We start from the raw sequence: 23,442 nt of genomic DNA, 5'->3' as shown, positions 1-23,442 counted from the left end.
TATTAAAAAGTAGAACTCATGTTTTTTCAACTAAACATTTTTATTCAAAATAATAATGAACTGAATTATAATCAATATTATTAGTAATTGTAATATTAATAATAATCCAGTGAATATTAATAGTAATTTTAATATTGTTAAATGAAATCAGACAACAACAAATAAAAACACGCAGGTTCTACAGTTTAGGATAATCAACATAAACGTCCCGCGCTATTGCAGCGAAGCCATGTCGCACACTACTGATCAGCTAATGCAGGAGAGTTTGAGTCTGAGATTTACTTTACACATTGTTTACAACAAAATTAATACCGCTTCTTGTACCGATTTTGTATGGAAATTATTTATGTGAATATTAACTGCTAATTCCCGAAATGTAAAAAAAATTGTAAGAAAATTAAAATTGTTAGGCACTAAAACCTACATGAATGTATGAATTAACATGCGTTCAAATAGAAATTTAAAATGCTAATATTTTCAATTGGTCAAAATTTTTCGTATGCATTCAGAATACAGGTAGGCATTTACAATTAAATTTTAAAAATGATCGTAAGAAAATTTTTTTTTTTTGGGAACGTTCTTAAGATGAAATACTCGGAATAGGACAGGTTAGAAATGAGGACATATTAGAAAGAGTGGGAGAATAAAGGACATTATGCAGGTTTATAGAAAATGGGCGAAATAGGTATAAATACTTATCAGAAGCAGAAACAAGAATTAAAAGATAGACGTAGACCTTGATTACATTACTGTTTGTTCTTGGGGTAAAGACAGTCATATGATGGTAAACAATAAATAACCTAACCTAACCTATCAAAAGTAAAAACAGAAATTAAAAGATAGATGTAGAACTTCATTAGATTACTGTTTGGTCTTAGGGCTGAAGACAATCAATCATATGATGGCGAACAAAAAAATAATACTCCGGAAATAGAGTAGACTTTTAAAACTAAACAGGCCAAAAAAGCATCATTTAAATTTTGAGATTCATATACTTCAAAATAGTGACGTGCAAGGCTAATTTTGAACTTTATTAACTTCAAAAAGCTCATAAAATGACAAAAAATAACACTTCTTTGAGGTTATAATATGCAAAAATCCTAACGTCCTAAAACAATTCTAAAGGGCAGGTGCGAACGTTACGTGAAGAATAATTATCCTTTCAGCGAACAGTTGCTGCGATCGTGAGCCAAGACGTAGCGTTCCATCATATAGTTGAGACGTTCAAAATTGGCATAGTCCGTAATAAAACTGTCGCATTTACTTTCTTCTTTCAACTTATTAACTAGACTAGAGCAGTTGCTGACAGAACGCCTACTTTTACTCATGGCAGACGTTGTAGGAAATATCGTAAACATAGAAAAGAGATGTCAGGTAGGAATTGTAATGGACACTAATAAAGAAAAAGGAATAACATTACACCAGTTAATATATGTAATAGAAAGAGAAGCAGAATATGAGCATGTTGCCAGCATCGGACTTTAAAGAAAGTTCAACATTCTCAGAAATTTTGGAAAGCAAAGCTTGTTGAGAGATATAATTATAACCAGGCAGTAACAAAGCCGACCCTGAACTTTTGCGTATCTAACCAACCTCTAACCACTACACCGATTACTATTATTCAATTATCTCTTTTTACTTCGTATGTACTAATCATAAAGCATTTCTTAACATAACAAGGCCGTGTTCAAAACGCAGCAAATGACTAGGGTGAAAACAAGAAAGAAGATACGTCCATTCTCATAGATAATTTATTGCAGCCTTTGCCAATTTTAATTGTCCCAACTTTATAATGCTTCAGATGTGATAATGGAAAAATATCCATTTATTGGAAAATTTATATTATTATACCCTGCACTTTCTCAACGTGTTAAACTTAAACAATTGAAATTCCTCATCAACTATTTGCAAAAAAATAAAAATCTGAAGATTGTCCATTTTTGGATATTTAATTTTCAAACGCGTTTTTGAGATATTAAGTGGGAATTCACATACATTCTCTTCTCGAAAATATATACTACATTTACATATACTAATTTGAGAAGCCGCTCTATGACAATTTTTGGTCATATCCTAGCTATTTTTCAGCAGCACCTACTGTTACATATTCGCCATTTCCGATAAAAACTTTTGCATGAGATAATTAGGTAGAGTAAATATGGGCACCAACAAAAGCCACAATTTAAACTCTGAAACAAACAAATACAACAATAACTACAACCCTTATAATTAAGTGTCCGAACAAAACCATATTTCGCGTTTTTTTATTTATTATTGACGGATTTCATTTGTTTAAGGGCTCATTATACATATTCCTGTTTTGGAATGCTATTAGGTACTTTCAAGGAATCGATTTTCTTACACTTTAAATCGGATAATACATACATATATGCTTTTAACGCATTTATTAGTATTTTTTCACCTAAATGCTATGAACGAATGTTTCTCGTAATTGTCACGTTAACAAAGTGCAGAATATAATTTTTGAAATAAATTAGCTTTAGGGATAAAACTTACGTAACTGAATTTATGACACGCTTGTTGCAATATCTATAGAAGAATGTCAAAAGAATACAGAGGATATTCTCAGTATTTTTAGATACAAAATCCAAATGTAATATCGAAAAATTTGTATATTAATTGATTTTATCTCTAAAAACTGAAAATATCCTCTATATTAGGGTGTAAATAAGGAAAAATGTTGGTATTAAAATAATGCTTACCCAAAGTAATTGAACATTCCTGTAAGGAGGGTAAAAACTATCCTAATACAATATTAAACTGCATAAAAACACCTAATTGACAAAAAAATCATGAATTCCTTATATTTTAATAATATGAATAAACCATAAATCTTCTTCGATCTAGTTTACAAAAACTACCCCTTATCTTGAATTGTCTAGATCTTGATCAAGAACGATAATGGATATTTCCACAATCCTACGATAATATTTTACGTACCTATGTATAAAAAGGTGGGGAAAGTGAATGAAAACTTAGCGTTTATAATATTAAACGACATTTGTTGATATATATGTATACTTATTGCAATTTTTTGGAAATGATAATGGACGTATTTAATATGTCAGAATTCGGTATTCGTATCTCGTTGCACTGTACATACCAATAGTTCCATATGATCGTTGCCAAATGACAGCAACATGATTATCGGATTTATTAAACCAAAGAAAATTCTGATTTAGCTTTTCACTCTTGATTCCTTTTTATCGCCCAAATGATCTTCACAATGTTTATGCGGCGAAAAAATATACCAATAAGTTTTCTTTCCCTATCGATCGCCCCAAATTCAACCTACTACAATCGAAATGTAATATTTGGTACATTTCATATGAAAACGCATTCGGTCAACCGTCTTTTCGTCAATATACCTTGCAAAATTGACCTCCAAGAAAAGCCTTCTTATTTTAACTGAATAATATGACCACCCAGAAGGTCCAACTTAATTTTGGTGAAAGATATTTTTAAATCAGATGAGTTATTTTGGAAATTAGTGCCTTCTACGTCCAAACTTACAAACTTTGCTTCTTTAAAATATTATTAGTTTAGTAGTCCAGGCAAATTAGACGAAAAGAAGTAATTTTTGAATAAATACATTACGTACACCATTAATAAATTTTGTGTATACCTTCACAAGTATGAGAAATTTTGTTTGTAAACACTAAGACCGTTTTGTTGATATTTTTTCGCTTTTCTTCTGTAACTTTTTTCTAATGATTTAATCGAATAGAAGTCAAGTATGAACGTTATTTGGAATCACTTTTTCGATAAGGGTGAGGGGGCCCGATTTTTCAAAGTGATAAATTTTCTTCAATATATGAAAAAACCTTTAGTTTGGGACCAATAAAAGTATCTTACCTAAAAATCGGGTTTACAAACATATAGCCAATAATAACGTGAAATAATAAAAAAATATTAATTTAATGATTGAATTAAATATTCTCTGTGAGCACAAATCAATAATTAACATTTGATAGCAATATAAAATTTATAAATTATTTTTATTAACAAATTAATTATTTTATTCGATCAGGATAAAATTCTAACAAGATTAATGACTATAAAAAATGCATCTTTACCTAAAATTTCAAAGCAATTGTAGCCGAATTTCTACATCAAAGAAATTGCTTGTTCTCGATGAATCTTCATTTATTGAAGAAAAATTATCACGGAAAAATCGGACCCCTGTACCCTTATCGAAAAACTGATTATTTTCTCATTTAACTCTCGCAAAAATCAACAGAAAAAAGTTATAGAAGAAAAACGAAAACAGCATCAAGAAATTACCTTAAATTGTTTATAAACAAAATGATTAATGATGAATTTCTTACTAATTTACATGCAAAAATCAGGCCTAGTCTAAAATTTTCCAAAAAAAGGCGATTTTTCAGCAAATTCGCCTAGACTGTTGACGAAAACTAAAGGTAGGAATAGATAAATTTCACTTATAAAATTTTCCCAGTTTATTACCACATTTAATTATAATATATCCATAATCAAACTAATTGAATAAAAAACATTTCTTTCATATATTCTACCTATCAGAAAAATAAACATCAGTTTTATATTTCCTTATATTCCCCCATACTATAGACACCTATACAATTACATATTATGTTTTATCTGTTTTCTGTTATCGAATTAGAAAGCATTTCGCAAATATCATTCTCTATTACTATATATTTGGTCTTTGTTAGAAAATAATTAAAAATTTCCGTCATATTTTAATTTCATTTTATTTAGAGCTACCTTTTTTTTGACCGTTTACGTAATTATAATTTGACAATCCGACAAGTGCTGCCACGATTGACATATTTTTCAAACAGTTTATAAAGAAAACTCCTACTGATCTATTTATAGCCGAAAAGACGTGAGGGACACTGGTAACCCAGTGGCGTGGATTATTTATCTATTTTATCTCCTATAAGGGACCGTCTGAGCGACTTTGATGATCCTTTGAGATTTGATCTGTGGACGTATGTAGCATAAAAAGATGCCAGAAAAAGCCTACAGTTTAAAAAATATTACAATAGGGATAGTAGTGTTGACAAATAAACTGCTAATGAAGCTAACTGAAATACATTCATTGGATAGTATTAAAACAAATTGTATATATATATATATAGGATGCTATTAGGATCCACCATATACATTATGTTAAACTGCACCCAGTAAGGAGTAACTATGATACAAGGAACAAAGTTTCTCTGCCAATCATTTAACTGAATGTGGAATAAATAGTGAAAAATATGACGATAATGTAAGAGCTCCTATTCACGAGCGTCTTACATCAAATAAAAATCTATTAATTCATATAGATAAGTGGTGTAATATATATAAATATATATAGGTGCTTTAAAATGTATAACATCAGAAAAATATTTCAATTTTTTTTTCGTGTAAAGGAGAAGAATGTAAACGCGTTGTTGTAACATTATTTTATTATACTGCAACATCATTTTATTATACAGTGTGTTGGCAGTATATGAGGAAGTTTTTTATTATTAATCATACGAAAAAAGATTACTCTTTATATAAAGTCAGACATAAGTCATCAGACGTAATTTATCAGTCATATATAAACAAGTTTTGGCATAAACCATGAAATTTGTGTAACAGGAAAGTACCTTCATTATTAAAAATAGCAGAAACCATTATGACGAAAAGTTGCTGAGAATTAAAAAGTAGTTAGAAATATGCAATCATATCTATCAATTGCTAAAATTAAGATCTTGTATAATTCATTACATTCTTGCCCCATATGAATGAATATTTATGCATGCACATTAGCAATAATACAATTGGGATCAAAATTGCCGTGTAAATGACATGTTTGTCAGTTTTTCAATGAATATCAAATATTAGTTTTAAAGTAAAAAGCAATGCTGGTGGAAGAAAAAATTGAGATAATTATAAATGTAGGAGATAATGCACATTTAAAATTTCCAAACTTAAAGTAGCCGACATTATTGCTTTTTTTGATTGACAACAAACTCTACTTTTCTATTTTTGACGTGCTAAAAATATTCCAATTTCATTTTTACTTTTATTTTTTAACAACTAATTTATTATCAACACCATCTAACCCGACTGCTGTAAACTATTATTGCTTTAATTTTTTTAGACTTGTCAGTTACGAATTCCATTTAGGTAACACTTTTTAATCCGCCACTGATGATGACGTTACCACAATATAATACAATATTTTCTCGGTGTAAATAAAACGGAAAGCGCTAAAGCAGCATACGACTGGTGCTGTCACGGTTGTGCAATTTATGTATTATTTAATAATGATAACGAAGTTAAAGATCTAGTCTAACGTTCTTATAATTATGTATGTTCTTCATTCAGTAATTCGGTTGCTTGTGCTACGCGATGTTTAAAGTTTCCGTAGTGTTATAGTGAATTTAAAAAAACTGGTTCGTATAGACAAGTTGTTTCAAAGATATGGATACATTTTTGAACAATCATTGGTAAATACCTGTTTCATTTATTTATTTTAAATACTTTTTGAACATTATTTTCGCAATGTACACCTAAAGGAAGTTTGATTTATTTGTTAATGCTAAGTTATTTCAACATTGACTCAATAACAAAATTTGAAGATAAAAGAACCTATTAATATCCTCCTACTATTAATTAAAGATGGGCCGGGTACTCGGTATGGTTCCGGCACTTGTGCTTGGTACTTATACCAGACAAAAACGAAAAAAAAACCAACATCCCCAATAATAATTTAATAACTATAACTAAAAGCCTACCTAGTAAGAATTGATAATTAAGTTTGTATTTGAGTAGGTCGTTTGCCCTAATTTGTATTACTTATTGCTTACTATAGGTGCTCAAGTATTTATTATTTCGATATAGTTCTTGTGTTTACTTTTATTCGTGAACAAGAATGCATCAGTATGGCCAAAGTGTGACAATTTTTGTCACTTGCCAATATATATCAACTTTTCATTAACGATATTTTATTATTGTAATTTTACCACCTTGCAGTCTTTTAGTTATAAGCTCATTGAAAATCCCCTAACCAAAAATTTAAATTTTATTGGTTTAGTGTTTAAACGACTTTTTAAATAGGACTTGATACGGTTTGAGACGTTGCTGAGGGTGGTATTGAATGAAAAGTCCGCCAGAACGAAGACATGAACCATTAACTATTGTGGTTTTGCCTAGGGAACCCGACCAGTACCCGACAAAACTAATGCCGAGTACCCTGCGGTTCCCGGCATTCCGGTATTTCCAACTTCTTTTGACTTGAAGTTTTATTTTGAGAATATCAAATAATAGTAACCATAATTTTCATACTGTTTTTCTGAATGAAGTTAGGTTTCATCATCATCATAAGGTCCTCAGTTCTAAGAATGGTTTGACATGCAACTCCACTCTTTCTTATCCTGAGATAATCTTGGAATTTCAGTAAAACTAGAGCATCTCACATCATCTACGAACAGTAATCTCATATAGGTCTACATCTACTCCTCTTAACTTCTGTTTCTGCTTCTAATGCCTGGCCCTTCAGGCCAGAGAAGGTAGAGGTAGACCTAGGTTAGATTACTGTTCGCAAATAGTTAAGGATGTGGTTTGTTCTAGTTTTGGGGCAATGCGAAGATTAGCTCAGGATATGAAAGAGTGAAGGTACGTATCCAACCAGTCTTAGGACTGATGACCTTTTTGATTTGTTAGTTTAAATGTAAAATACAAAATAGACTTCCCTTTAGTAATGCTAAATGTAAAATACGTATTTTCAAAATCCTCTTTCCAAATAAATACTTTTTTGTAGTACCTACTTCATTTTCTAAATTTGCTTAAGTATAAAATATTTTTTCAACTGAAGTGAACTAGTCCCTGAAGAAGGTAACCTTGTTACCGAAAAGTGCTTCGGATAACTACAGTGTCGTGTTTTGGCGTTGGGGTTTTGAGCTATTTTGTTTGTTGTACATTTTATTCATGTAAAATCACCAACAATAATTTTATATCAAAATATTTACAACCCCATTTTGTTTCTGATCTTTTACACATTACAATAAGAGAAAGAAATGCAATCCATAGTTTCGTTAGCTTTGGGTTCATCTAATAACTGAAGGTTTTCGAATTGTTTTCTATGAATTGGATTATATGCATTTATTAGCACACCACGATATCTTGTAGATTTTTGAATTTTAAACAGTTGGCGTATATGAGATCGATATTGTTTTGGGAACTGTTTTGTCATAATTCATAGAATTTCATAGTTGCTTCTTGATTTGGCAGGTGCTGATATCAATTTATAACTTCAAAATTCCATGGACCATACTATTGAACCCGGAAAACAATATCGATCTAATATTTTAGACCATCCATTTCCAAGGAGTTTAGAATTTTTTTCGCTCTCTTCAGTTAAAGAATTAGAAGGCATTTATGGAATGTATCTTTGTCCCCATTTTTAGCTTCTCATCCCTTCAATAGCCAATGTGAGAAACTTTTATTAGTCATTTTATATAATGTTTGATCGGTGATACTAGCAAAACTTTTAACGAGAAAAAGAAAGTATGTTTGAAAAAATATGTTAAATAAATTACAAAATGCTTTCCTTAAAAAAGTATTCAAACGCAAGACAAAAATAGGTATTTTTTATTTTGTATTTGCATTTTAAATGCAAGTATTTCAAATAAATGACATTTCTGCATATTAACTATAACATATATTCAAAAGACATATCTGAAAGAAACAAATCAATAGGCGAAGCGAAGTGTATTAATATAGCGGCTGTTATATTTAGGGGAGGCAGAAAGTTGATACAAAAGCAACGAATAAAAGGAATTTTTGAAGCGATTGCTGATACCGTTTTCGATTTGGTTTGAAACTGTACTCGGTAGTTGTCTCGATTTCTCGACGAAATTAGACAGGAAAAGGAGTACAGCCTTAATTGGTCGTTAATTGCTCCGGACACATTTCACCCTTTTTCTCAGTAATTTGACAACAGCCTGGCGCCGCACTATATACATGTGCCTATTATTCTGTATGTATAAAGGGCTGTATTTCTTTTTTACTGAACGGAAAATTCGATTTTTAAATGGGAAAAACCTATTATGATTTTCACAAAAAAAAGAACATAAAGTAGGTACATTTTGATTTTACAAATAATCAACATATTGTAATGTTCATGGGTTTAACAAAGTAACTTTTAAGACTCATAACGACAAAAACTATTTATTACANACAAATTAACTTTTAAGACTCACAACGACAAAAACTATTTATTTACACTAATTATTATTGAACACTATTCAATTATTACTAACTTAGGTAATTATTCTATTTATTTACACACTGTTCTATTTATTTCACTTCTATCACCGTCAATTTATTCCTTGATTCACTCCTGCAACGGTCTATTTACTTCTACTCCACTTCGGCGATCGTTTCTTCCTTTAAATACTCCCTTGCCTCCTTTCGGGAACATTCTCGAGCCGTCCGTAAAAGTTTCGTTTTCTTCGAACTGTTTAATTTCTTTCCCGGAACGCAGGTACGACACACACGTTTAGAGATACGGCGCACATGAAGAAAGGCGCCCGCGGCTAGTCAGCGAATCGATAAGCCCCTCACACACACATATGCCCGGTTACACACAAACACGCTCGTGCTCGCTACCATATGCTCTTTCTCATTCATATGCAGAATACAAACATATAAGGAATTATAAGGGACCCTTCATAAAATACGTTCACAAATAAGGGAGAGGGAAGGGAACATATGACAAGAGGGAGAGGGGATCTAAGGAAATGTGACGTTCGCTGTCCAGCAATTTTATTTTAATTTTTTTTCTTAACATCGAAATTTCTAAAATTTTTCATCACGGTAGAAAGTCATTCTCAAATCTCTAGTACTTAAAAATCTTTAAATAAATATATGTTTAGGAGTCGTGATGATTTGCAATTTTTTCGTTTATTTTCTCGAAGTCTACCTCTGGTAGAGGAAAATTCGTGTAGAATTAACAAATTTTAATCACAAGAAATCGTTCGGAAGAGTGGGTTAGGTAGGTAGTGGACAATTTTTATAATAGGTAGATTGTATTTATAAACCGGAGGGTCTGGTGATAGTGGGGTTCTCCGATTTTATAGCGCATGTCTTTTTGAGGGTTGACAATTTACCTCTTGATAAACAATATAAAAAAAAACGTGTAATTATACAATACGCTACTGAAATGAAACTTCTTCAAACACACAAACATATCGGGATAGAGGTTAAGGAATTGGCGTCAATGGTGTCGTTTCGACTATCGAGTGTAGGCACACATACACAAACACATACAAATACATTCATACATTGTATTAGGGCTACAAAGCTACACTATACATGCCGTAGTTGCCTGTAACGAACGTTGCATTAAAGCGCGCTCACGGCTTAAGCGATCCCCACTACGAACTCGACTACGTTGCCGAGTAGAGGGGGGACATCCGTTGCAGGATTTCGTCACAGAGCAACTCGCATGAAACGAAACCCTACTGTGCGTAAAGAAGTTTCATTTCAAAAAGTTTCTTGACCGATGCACGCTTTTAGGTCATATTGAAAATTAAAATTTTAATTTTGGGAAAACTTGTGCTTTTCCATGATATCAAATTCCATGCGTTCAATACTAGGCCTTAAATCATCATTAACTGTTGCATATTATCTTATGTTAGGTAAGCATGCAATTTGGTGTAATTGAAACGCACAATTTTTCTAATAATAAAATTGTAATTTTTACTAGAACCGGAAAGTACTTTTTTATCTTTCTCAACAAGGGGTAAATCATTATCAACCACCAAAAAGGCATGCGTTATAAAATATGAGAACCCCACCTTTCACATGCTCCCGGTCGGTCTATTATGTTTTAGCAAAAAAAAGCAACTTAATTTTTTTACGTATATATATCTACGTATATAGTTTTATTTAGGTACTGAATTTAGTCAAGCGTACCCTTATTATGTACATGCGTTTATATTTGATTTCGTGGATCGAAAAAATCTAGTTCAAAATATCCAAATAAAAAGTAGTGTATATTACGCTCCAAGGAAAGAAAGTGCGGCATTCCGTCCCGGGCGTGAATTATGGTGCGGTAAACTCCCGGGGGAGGGGATGCCGTACTTTCTTCCTGAGTATTTTTTATACGATTTTTTACTGTTTAACCTGTACGATTTTTCTTGATTTCAAATACGAGAAAGTGCAGCATAACCTTCCAGGTAAGAAATCGCATTTAATGTTTATTATAATGAGTAGAGATGGGTCCGGTACTCGGTTTAGATCCGGCAAATTTTTTAGGATCCGGCCGGGTACCTGATAATGACAAAGGGTATCTCGAAAATAAAATTAATTGAGAAAAAATCATAAACACAGGTAGTAGGAGTTTTTGGGTAGAAAAGTTGTGAAAAACAGATTGTAATTTCAGATAGAATTTGGTACTTAGTTGTTATTATATATTGTCGTATTCTTCTAGATTTTTTTTAATACAGAGAATGCTAAAATTCTTTCTTAATAAGAAGTCGTATCTTCTGTATAACTATAAAGACATATTGCGCAAGTAAACCTAGACTCCAATACCAAAAGGTATCATTTTGTTCCCCTTAACAAAACACATACGATACGACATACGTATATCAATGCCTCATTCAACATTTATTGTATTTTTGCTTTTGCCAACCCAAATTACTCGGAATCACTTTTAACATAACTTTACAAAACGTACCTTGAAAAGCCCAATTTAGGGTAAAACCTCGGCGTGGTTTTGTAATAAACAAACAGCCTTATTCGCCCTATCAGCTCTAATTTCTACGTATTGTTATTTATCATATTTGATTGGGTCTTTGGAACTTTGGATTTTTATATCTTTTTAGTTTAGGATTTTGCATACTTATAGACAAACTAATAAGAAGTCAAGGGAAAATATCGTACTTTCTGTAAAGGTGTGGTAAAAACGTTTCAAGAGAAGAAAGAACAGTATTCGCTTCCGGGTGTGAATCGCCACCCTATTCGACAGGAAAGGCACCACACTCCCGGGAGGAGGTGCCGTACTTTCTTCCCAAAGCCCGTATGTTACTTTGCTACCACACCGCTTCCCCGAATGTACGTTTTTTTGATTTCAGGAACGAAAGCACAACATAACCTCCTAGGAATCGCATTTACTGTTTATATGGAAAGTATTTTAACATCCGCGGCGTGAAAATTGCCACCCGAGCCAAAACGAAAGTGGAAACCATGCGGAGAATGGTAAAATCCTCTCCTATTAAGGAGTAAATGCGATTTCTTGCCGGAAAAATATCGTGCTTTCGGTAGGGATGCGGTGTATAGTAAAAAATATGTTTATTATAAGAATGTACAAAACAATTTCCATTCATGCTCCATAAATTTCTCTAACATACTCGTTCACATATGTTAAGGCGAGGACCATGGAACATTTTCCTATCTACATTATTTAGAATATATTAAATGCATACGTATAACATACTAATTCGTTTCAAATACCTTTGAAATTGCAAAAAAAAACTTTTATGATAAAGAAGAATTTACAAACTACATATATATTTCGCTTCCATCGTTGATATGATCGATTATTCTCGAGTAATCTATCATTGATGCCAGATGGGACCACCGAAAAATATCTTTAACTATTTCCTAACTCCTATTTCTGCCTCTAATATGTCTTTGACTAGCCCTTTATACCTGAGAAGGTGTCCTACCAACCTATCTCACCTATTTCTTATTGACTTCCATGGAGTCTCTGTTCTCCTACTCTTTCTAATACCTTTTCATTTTTAACCTTCTCTATTGTTCATTCGCCTAAAACACGACATTTCGAACGTTTCTAGCCTTATCTTTTCGGCCGCGCCCACCGCGCTCCAAACATACATACTCCATTAAACTTTTTCGAATTTCTACATTAGAGAATCCCATACTTAGCATTGAAATATTTACATTCCAAAACTCTTCTACGTCTAATGTTAATAACGTTTCGCTCTCAACTGACTTTAAAAAACAATAGAATCCTCAGATTGACCTGGATAAGGTCATAAATTCCCTTTTTCCTTAAATGAAAGAATTTTTGATATTTTCCCCTAGAACTGGGGAAATTCCCCAAATCTGGCATAGCTGGTATCTGACGTCGCGTAGCGTCATTTGCTCTTTTATTAAGGCGTCTTATCCTCATTGTTTCGTCCACTCGCGTGGATGATATCTTTAGTGGCCCTTCTAATTCCTGAAGATATCGTCCATGATAGCGAGTCGACGAAACATCAAGAACAAGAAGCCTTAATCGACGATGGCCAGGAAGCCGGAAAATCACCAATTACCTTATAGAAGACAACTGATTTATAGAACCTGTTTCAACCATAGAGACAGAATTAAAATAGGCAAACTCTTTCGAAATGTGTTTTCTTAAATTATAAAATCAGTAAATAAAGGGGTTCGGTTCATACCACTGAATGATATAAAGGAGCTTATCCTTACTGGCTAACTGACTACTGAGGACAATCGCACAACGGGAAATAGGTTGATTTGAGTAAAATTTTGAAAGCATATTGTGATATGATATATTCTGACTGTGCCTCACTATAAGAGCGAATTTTGAAAAAATCTCAAATACATTCATAACATTTGAAATATATCAAAATGCTAAGAATGATATGTGTTCTTGTATTTTTAATTAGAGTCATAGTTCTTCAATTGCAAGCTTAAAGAGATAAGGTGCCTTAATATAATAATTGAAGATTTTTTCATATTTATTTATGTAAATTCGCTCTTGAAGAAATAGTGTCTTTCTAGCTTATAAACTGTTAGAAAAGGTCCGTAATTTATTGTTTAAATTAGAGTAATTGAAAAACTAGTAAAAAACATAACTTGTAACAAACGAATGGAATATATGTTGTAACTTCAAATGTTTAAAAAACAGTAAACCGCTTCATAAATAAAAGAAAAAAATAGGATACAAGAGAAGTAGTCGACCGAACTAGACGACAAGCACAATATACCATTTCAAATCGCCCGAAGGGCAAAACATTATCATATCTAAAATTTTAATTGATGAAGATTGGCCATTTTAGGGTTCTGTATCTCAAAAGGAAACAAGGAACCCTTATAGATCAACTCGTTGCTCGTCTGTTTTTCAAGAGCAAACAATATCAAATATTTAGGTACGCAATTTGGCAAGAAGCGATGTCTTACAGCACAAGTAAAAAAGAAAATCCTAAAAACCTTAAATTAGCAGTTACATTATAATTTGGGAAAATCTTCTAGACTCGATTGGGGTGTCGGACAAACTATTTAAAAAGTACCTTACAACTTTGTTTCGGAACCTTCGATGCCCTAATCTGACTCGCACTTTTTTTATATACAACAAAATAATAATAATATTTAACGTGTTTATATTGCAGTATAAACAAAAACTCAGTAACAAACGACTATGACAAATGTATCTTTTTATGTCAACCCAGTAAACAAAACGGTATTTAAAGGAATGTGCCCTAATTAAAAAAAAAAAGAACAATTTTCGTCAGTTAAAACCCGATGTATGATCATTTCTTTCCGTACAGTCAATTTGAAGCAGGGCATTTTTTTATGTGTCTGTTGTCGACTACTGCTCTTGTACCCCACTCCTTTGACTCTCGAAGAGTCTCTTAAGGGTCCTTCCTTTAAGAGGCTGTTTGCTTTTTTTTTTTCACCAATTATTAACATTTGAAGTTATAACACATACGATTGAAAACTTAAACCTTTCGTTAAGATGCCTTACAAATGTGAGTAGTCAGCCCTTGTCAGTAAAAAGAAGGCTATTGAATAGAGATTTTAGTATAGAACAATTCCTTTATAGGGGTTTTATGATTAAATATGGTAGTTTGGCCTCTAAAGACGATAAAGCCACATAGTGCTCTTTTTCTAAGCGGTGCGTTTTTGAGTAATATTAAAAAAGGCGCCTCTTTCAGTTTTCTTCAAATAACTCAAAAATGAAGCAATTTTTTGACTTTTTATGAAACTAAATTTTCCATCAAAATACTTTCTTAATTCCCTTTTTACCATATTTAGTATCGAACATGATTAAATAAATAAGTAGGTGCCGGTGTACTCAGCCTCTAGATCCATTTGCATTAAAAAAGAAGCATTCAAAATTCTGCTTACATTTCGACAATATGGACACATTTAAAGACAGGATGTCGAAATGGAAATCTGTTTTCTGTGTTCAGAAAATAAAAATTCTTAAGCTGTCATTTCATTATTTTAGTCAATATCCATAGGATACATTGGTAGGTCATCTTCTCAGACATGAAGGACTATAAAGGAGTTAAGAGGAGTAGAGGTAGACCTAGATTAGATTATTGTTCAGAAATAGTTAAGGATGGGGGATGTTCTAATTTTAGTGAAATGCGAATATTATGATGATGATGAGTAACAAAATGAGTATATGTTACCGGAAATGTATGAACTCTAGGAATTGTATACAATTCCGAGACTATTTAGAACATCTATAAAACAAGATTTCTTAATACATTTCCCAGGAATTGTATGAAATTTCGATATTGTACCAGGAATTGATTAAAACTAGTTAGTAAACTGAGACTCAGAATTATCTGTGTTTACGCGGTTCTAATGCGATCGCTTGTGTATATGAATTGGTGACGTTATTGTTTGGTTATTAGATTTATGACAGACTGGAGTTTCTTTAATACCCCTGCCCTGATATGTTGGAATAATGTCTTCGAAAAGTATCTTCGTATGATCTCCGCCCCCAACATATATACAACAGCCTGCCGTATTATTACCTATTTACCTGCAATATATGTAATGATGTATAGATTTCCTAGGAAATGTGTGTAATATAATTGATTTCACACATTTCCGAGCGAATTTAGGAATTATATAAACTTCCTAGGAATTGTATATAATGACAGATTTCATATATTTCTGGTAACAACTTTGAGCATCGATATCTCGGGGAATTTTTACAAATACTATTATTATAAATAATTAGCAATCACGTGGTAACAAGGACGCAGTAATACTTATTTATAATATTTACTGTTTTATCTTTACGTAGTACTGTTATAATGAAGGTGCCTCGTATTAAATTCCAAAATGTCGGTTGTCCTTTCACTAAAATAAAAATCCTTTTGATGCTGTTCTGATTCGGGTCTAAAGGCCGTCGTGTGTTGGAGTTGTTTCCTAACGTTTCCGCATCCAGCATAGAAGATGAAAGGACCTCTGAAGGAGCTTGCCACCCGTGCTAGCGAAACGTTGGGAAGGAACTCCAATACACGACGGCCTTTAGACCCGAATCAGAACAGCATTAGTTCACCTACTACTACTACTAATATCAATTCGATATTGTTTTGCGTTTTTTGTCGTAAGTCATAGAATTTCGTAGTACCCTGCTAAAGGTACGGTAAGTGATAATTTGGCAGGTGCTAATATTAATTTGCAACTTCAAAATTCCATGGACCATACCATTGAACCCGGAAAACAATATCGATCCAATATTTTAGATTATCCATTTCCAAGTTTAGAATTTTTTGGACTCTCTTCAGTTAAAGAATTAGAAGGCATTCATGGAATGTCTCATTGTCCCCTTTTTAATCTTCTAATACCTTCAATAGCCGATGTTTAAGGATGTTTGGGAGGTATGTCAAAATGCTACGAGACAAATAAAAATTTGGAAGAGCGCTCCTCATTCAATTTTAAAAATCCTGTAACAATTACAAATCGATTCACTAAACAGTTAAAAAAATTGTAGTTTTACACGATTCGTTAACCGAACAGATTAAATTTATTTTTATTAACAAAAAAAAAGCTACCAGAAATTTCAAACTTTCATAATAAGTAACTTGAACTCTGGAGAATCACTTTAGCGTAAGGTTATTCAAATTCACTAAATGGTTATCGAGGAAAAAATGAAAAATTAGCTGAAAATCTCGTTTTTACTTGATAATATAATGATAATATTTATAATTGTCTGAAATAAATGCAATTTTAAAGTTTTAATTATTATTTAAACATATTAAAAAGTTTTACGCTCATTATTAATAGAGATTGAAACTAAATATTTTTTTGTTTCGAAGTTGAAATCAAGGCATATTCACTGCCAAAAGTCAGTTAAAAATTTTCCATATTATTCGTTATTTCTTATTTTATTCAAAGTTTTTGGTCAAATTCCAAATTTTCTCTCAAACCGTATACTTTTTTTTAGTATAGATAGTATTTATTTACCTCATGATATGCTACAAAACCTAATTAATCACGAATTTCTAATTTTATGTACTCTTGTCTCCGATTGTACCTCCCAAACATCCTTAAATACAAGATAAAAATAGGTACTTTTTATTTTGTATTGCAGTATCTCTGATCAGTTCACCTACTACTCTCGAAAACCTTTACCAATTTGTTAAAAATCCTTTTACCCCTTCGTGGCTTGATTTTTAACAATTATAGTATTTATAGTTTATTTTTTAAAAAATAACAGTTTTCTCATATGACAGTGAGTCTATCCTTTTAATTACACGTGCCCATCTAGTCAAATTCGTGTTTAATAACCTTTATCGAAAATTTTTCCGCCCGACGCAGCTGCTCCACTGTTGCCGTCACGCTTCTACCCTTGTGAGTTGGAAATTAATACACCTTGTTTAGCTCGTAAACCAAATAACTGTCTCTTTCGGTATAAAAAAATTTATAAACACGCGTTTACATTGTCTTCTTATTATACGACAGCATTAAATTACCAACGGCTGCGTTACTTTGTTACGTTCCTTTTCGCAAAACGTAATTATGAAAACTTTGCATTACTTTTAAGCAGCAATGGGCAATTAAATCAGTGCGGATGTGGGGTAAGGCCCAGTGGCAAGAGGAAGGACGAAACCCTTCTAGTTCTGGACGGAAATTAAACTATTAAATCTAAATAAAGTCGCGCTTAAAATATAGACTCTTGTATCTTATCCGGACCTGTATAACGTACCTAAATCGTTTTGGATAGCTTGCCCCATGGCTTATAATAATATCACAAACTTTTTGTTAATGCAGCTCATTAATTAACTGTCATAACTTTTCATTTTAAAATCGGAAAATGTCACGGAAACATGCATATACAATTAAGTAGTTCCTTAATATTAGGATAAAGGTACATAAACTCGAAATACGTTGATTAAAGGAAACAAAAACGTTTTATCAAGGTAGATATCTCTAATATTCCTCAATATTTTATAATACAGGCTGTCTCATCTAAACCAGTTTCGTCCATAACTCTTTTATTATAGAACAAACAGAATAGCTCAAAACCCCAACGCCAAAACACGACACTGTAATTGTCCGAAGCACTTTTCGGTAACAAGGTTACCTTCTTCAGGGACTGAAGTAAACTAAATCTAAATGAGAACTAATCCTAATTTATACTGATAGTTGTTAAGGTTCAGTGAACATGACCCGCTATCTTCGATTTAAGTTCCAGAAGTCTTCAAGACTTTCTTGATGTTTTAAATTCACGTTTCCCTTCGGTTAAATTTACTGTTGAAATGGAAAAAGATGGCAAATTACCATTTTTAGATACGTTGGTTATAAGAAATGGGAATTCTTTAGAATTCGACATCTACAGAAAACCCACTAATACCTCTAGATATATACCCAACGACTCTAATCATTGTGTTCAACATAAAATGGCTAGTTTTAACTTCCTTGTACACAGATTACTTAGCTTCCCTCTTAGTAAAAATAGATATAATAAGGAACTCTGTACAATTAAGAAAATTGCAAAAGACAATGGTTACAATTGTAACATTATTGATAAATTAATTAATAAGATAAAATTTAGGAATTTTATTTCAAGATCTACGACTTTTCAAACAGATGCTAATAAAACCAAGTTTATTACTATGCCATACGAGCCAAGATTTACTCGCGGACTCGAGGGTATTTTTCGAAAACTTGGTTTACGGANGGACGACATTTTCGCTATCTTCGATTTAAGTTCCAGAAGTCTTCAAGACTTTCTTGATGTTTTAAATTCACGTTTCCCTTCGGTTAAATTTACTGTTGAAATGGAAAAAGATGGCAAGTTACCATTTTTAGATACGTTGGTTATAAGAAATGGGAATTCTTTAGAATTCGACATCTACAGAAAACCCACTAATACCTCTAGATGTATACCCAACGACTCTAATCATTGTATTCAACATAAAATGGCTAGTTTTAACTTCCTTGTACACAGGTTACTTAGCTTCCCTCTTAGTAAAAATAGATATCATAAGGAACTCTGTACAATTAAGAAAATTGCAAAAGACAATGGTTACAATTGTAACATTATTGATAAATTAATTAATAAGATAAAATTTAGGAATTTTATTTCAAGATCTACGACTTTTCAAACAGATGCTAATAAAACCAAGTTTATTACTATGCCATACGAGCCAAGATTTACTCGCGGACTCGAGGGTATTTTTCGAAAACTTGGTTTACGGATTGCTTACAGTTCAAATGGCAACTCCATTCAAACTCTCCTTGGTAACCCTAAGGATAAAATTCCATTCTTAGAAAAGTCGGGGATATATGAAATTAGTTGTAATGACTGTAGTAAAAAATATATTGGACAAACTAGACGTTCAATCAAAACCAGATTTAAAGAACATCTAGCTCATGCTAGGTTTGGTAGAGAAGAAAAATCTAGTGTTGCCCAACATATTCTTACTGATGGACATAATATTAATATTAATAACCTTAAGTTAGTTAAAGAAGTTAGGAATAATCGTTTACTAGACAGTTTTGAAAGTTTATACATTTATAAAAATAAACAAATTGTTCTTAACAATAATGTCCATTGAACATCTACCTTGTTGGCTTCGGGTCATGTTCACTGAACCTTAACAACTATCAGTATAAATTAGGATTAGTTCTCATTTAGATTTAGTTTACTTCAGCCCCTGAAGAATGTAACTTTGTTCGATTATGGTAACGTGCCTGTCACGTTGAGGTGAGCTACGCCGGGATTCGTTTCAACAAGTAGATATCCATATTTTTAAGTGGACCTTGTTGGAGCATATGTAATCCTCAAATGTAGCATCGTACTACAGATGGCGCACACCACGCCATTTGTAGTATTTTCTAAAACGCGCTGTTAAGACAGCAGGTAAAGGTTGGTCTGTGTTCTGTCGGAGCTGCCTGCGACGCGCTGATGAGATCCAAAAAGATCGAAATCGCGATCCGCGTCTGGCAGTTTCGACAGAATACAGACCACTTCGAATTATTTTGACCGAAAAGTGCTTCGGACAACTACAGTGTCGTGTTTTGGCGTTGGGGTTTTGAGCTATTTTGTTTGTTCTACAACAACCGCCAAAGTTTTTCCAATCTTCATATTTCTATTATTATACTTTTAATAAAAACAATTTTTCTATAAAGCTGGTCTGCAATCATATGGTGCATATACAGAAAATATTTTCAGTAATACATTTCTTTCCATGTTTTCTAGACGTTACTTAGCTTCGTTATTGTAAATAGAACACCCTGTATATTTTAATTTTGGGCCGACATTGCTAACAGTACCTATCTCTATTTTGAGATTTTCAACTGTTTTTGAAAAACATCACACATGCTAAACTGGAAAACTATTTTTGCTATAACCTAACCTGAACTCTTTTAGCGCATATCACTTCACGAATGCCACTCAGAGATCCTTTCTCAACTTAACATAACCCAACCTAAGCTCAAGGTGCATAGCACTTCACGCAACCTGTAGACAAAGGGAAGAAACTGAAAAGTATTTACAATTACAATTTGACAAAAAAAAGCATTAATACATTCAGCGTATTTCACTTATTTAAAACACAATGAAAAAGCAGAAAGTTTTTAAATGTAAATTTCTACTGCGATTAAAACGATTGAAATTTGTAACAAAGGCGTATCATAATTCGGTCTGAATTTATTTTTAGGCAAAAAGTAATACTTAAAAAACTTAGGCTTCGTGTACGCCCTTAATGCCAATTTTATATTTCAAGGACTTTTTATTTACCTTTAAAGTTTTTCTCTTTAAAAACCGTCTAGGCCCGACGTTTATTTTTTTTTAATTTATTGTGACTCATACAACAAACTTAATGCTCTGCATAAGGAGGTAGTTCCGTTAGTGCGGCTTACACCAATTTAACTAAAGCAAATATTGAAAATCATTTTTTTATGTAAAACTACTTTCTACTCGCGCTTTAGTTGTACAGAATTTGAAATTTCTTTACAAATTTTTTAAATATCAAGTAAGTATTTACAAATCGAATATGTTTTTCTAATTTCTTTTCAAACGTCTTTGTTTTCTCGAAATTCCTACATCCATTAAATCGCTACCGATTAGTCTTTGTATAAAATAATTTTTCGTATGAAGTTTGACTCTTGTGTAGATTTTTTAATTCAGCTGTTACTTTAGTATCTACTCACAATCAGTCAAACCCTGAAATTACGAAATGGATTTCCAACATTTAATCGGCCGTACAGTACCTAATACATTTTTGAACGATAATAACGAAAACTAACAAAACGTCCGTGGACGTTCTTCGCAATTAAACTCAGAATTGATGTTCTTTAAGAGTAAATCAATTTGCAATGTTACACAAGCAGTAGCTTGAATTTAAATTGCAAATTAGCCGACCGACCAACGGAATGAGGCTGGTCTTAACAGCACAATGGCGTTAAAGATGCCCTTTGTACACAGGTAATTGACGCAAAATACTCGGTCACATGAGGGTGAGTATAAACTCTTCAGATTATTATACCAACCAAGAGTTTATCTTATCCATTTTTGATACAAATCCAATAAATCGTCATCATCATAAGGTCGTCAGTTCTAAGACTAGTTGGACATCTGTTTATAGATAAAAACGAAAACACCGATTCTAAAAATAATAATAAAATAAATAAATAATAAGTGTATTTCTTGTGTCACAAATGAATGAATGGAGTTTGTAGTAGAGCAGATGGAGATAACAGAAATTTTGAATGTTATCAAACCTAGAATCACATTTATACTTATTTTGGAAGAAGGGCGAAATTGTAGCATTAAGAGTTTATCAAATATGAAAAATGCATTTTCTATTGACTAGAGAAGACACTCCAATTATTATTATTTTTAAACATTAAGTAAGTAGTCTGTATTCGTATTACCCACACTTCTATCGCCTCGTATTTTTTTAGTATGATTGATCTGTAAATGACACATTCCGTTAGTCTGATAACATAATTAAGATATTGCAGCAAACTGAATGAAAATTTAGGGTGACGTCTAAAATCCTACTCTGTAGGTACGTCTTTTTCCTCATGAAATTTGCGAATCATTGTTCCTTACTTCTCGGTCACAATGTTCGGCTAATGAATGCAATTTAACTACCATTAATTTAATAAAAAGTAAGTAATAATAGCAAATAATAAAACTGAAAAATGTAAGTGAGTATTTTTGTGATTATATTTCCAAATAAATCAACAAATTAGCTTATATTTGCAAGAATTTCGAAACTTACGTAAATGGGTAAATAAAAATGAATATAAATAAAATAAAAAAAACAAAATAAAAAGCAGTATAGCAAATTAATTAAATCATTTATTTAATAGAAAACAAAAAACTACATACAAACAGATAAAAAGTAATTATACCTAAAATACGTATAAAGCAAAAATACAAGAAAAACTAATCACATAAATAATGATAGAAAAGCACTAACAGGCATATCCAATAGGTGATGATAAATTTTAATGATAAGTATCAAATTCGACCGAGGCGTTAAATGCTTATAATAGTAGACACAATTTTTTAAACAAATACACAATCCATTTTCTAGAGTGATTGTTTTTTTAATCGCTTGTACCTAGGTATATGATAAGTAAAGTACCTCGGAACACCCTGTACAACTGCGGTGACTGTGCATCACTCCTATCCGCCGCGGCGGCTCACACTTGTTGCCTTTCACGTTCTTTCTTCTTATGATCAACGGTGATAATAATAATACGTAACACTGCTTGCTCTTGCCCTCACATCATCACCGCAGATTATTCATCGCCAGCAGACTAGACCGATGGAGAGTCCTTTCGACCCTCTCGTTCACCACATCACTCACACCCGTACATCGTGATGATAACAACGGACCCGAATCGCGTATTCGCACAAAGATCGACCGCTGCACCGCGAACCAACTTTTCCTTTTTATATTTTATAATAAATAATAAAATACCCTGTCAACCACCGTCGTCATACGACTGATTTTGTTCGATTGCAACGCGACGTCCCGGTGCGGTGCACTATTCCAGATTCCTGTTTGCTACTTACTATTACTGCTTGCTTGCTCACTTCTAACTACATGCATGCGTGCCAGCCTGCTGTGTGCTGCAATCCCGGATGCTGTTGCGATATCACTGCGGGTTCAGCGTCGGAAATACGCAAGCGCCAGCATCTAGGCTTTCGGGATG

At 32.5% G+C, this 23,442-nt stretch overlaps 1 protein-coding gene across 1 annotated transcript in view; it reads right to left on the bottom strand.

The window, feature by feature from the left end:
- The window catches only part of LOC108735762 (cyclic nucleotide-gated cation channel alpha-3-like), a 110,787-nt gene extending 87,405 nt beyond the window's left edge, over positions 1–23,382 (bottom strand). The window contains exon 1 of the mRNA XM_025978916.1: positions 22,869–23,382. The gene's annotated coding sequence lies outside the window, so the exon portion shown is untranslated. The remainder of the gene's footprint in view (positions 1–22,868) is intronic.
- Positions 23,383–23,442: the final 60 nt, after the last annotated feature.

The sequence above is a fragment of the Agrilus planipennis genome, unplaced genomic scaffold (assembly GCF_000699045.2).
Source record: "Agrilus planipennis isolate EAB-ADULT unplaced genomic scaffold, Apla_2.0 scaffold138, whole genome shotgun sequence".
Taxonomy (NCBI): Eukaryota; Metazoa; Arthropoda; class Insecta; order Coleoptera; family Buprestidae; genus Agrilus; species Agrilus planipennis.
The sequence above is the reverse complement of the archived record's forward strand: the minus strand, read 5'-3'. Positions and strand labels throughout refer to the sequence as shown.